Source organism: Penaeus monodon, chromosome 23 (assembly GCF_015228065.2).
Source record: "Penaeus monodon isolate SGIC_2016 chromosome 23, NSTDA_Pmon_1, whole genome shotgun sequence".
NCBI lineage: Eukaryota > Metazoa > Arthropoda > Malacostraca > Decapoda > Penaeidae > Penaeus > Penaeus monodon.
The window spans coordinates 15,193,807-15,194,091 of NC_051408.1; positions in this window are offsets into that span (position 1 = coordinate 15,193,807).

The following is a 285-nucleotide window of genomic DNA, read 5'->3' on the forward strand; positions in this document are numbered from 1 at the left end:
TGGGTGAATTGGTTCTGTGTGCGACAATCGTAATTGTATGATTGTCGAACCCTCATTATCTAATATCATCAGCCTCTTTATCGGCATTACGACTCATTTATCATTGTATGGTAAAACACCAGGAAGAACAGGAGTGGTGGGTTTCTTGTGGTCATCAGAATTACAAGCACAGAATCCCCTCCCATCGCATGAAACACTGCACTTAGGAAAAAAAAGCTGCTGCTGGCGTGTGACTAACCAGTACGTTACATATAAGGCGCGCAGTGGCCTCAGATTGAGTTACCC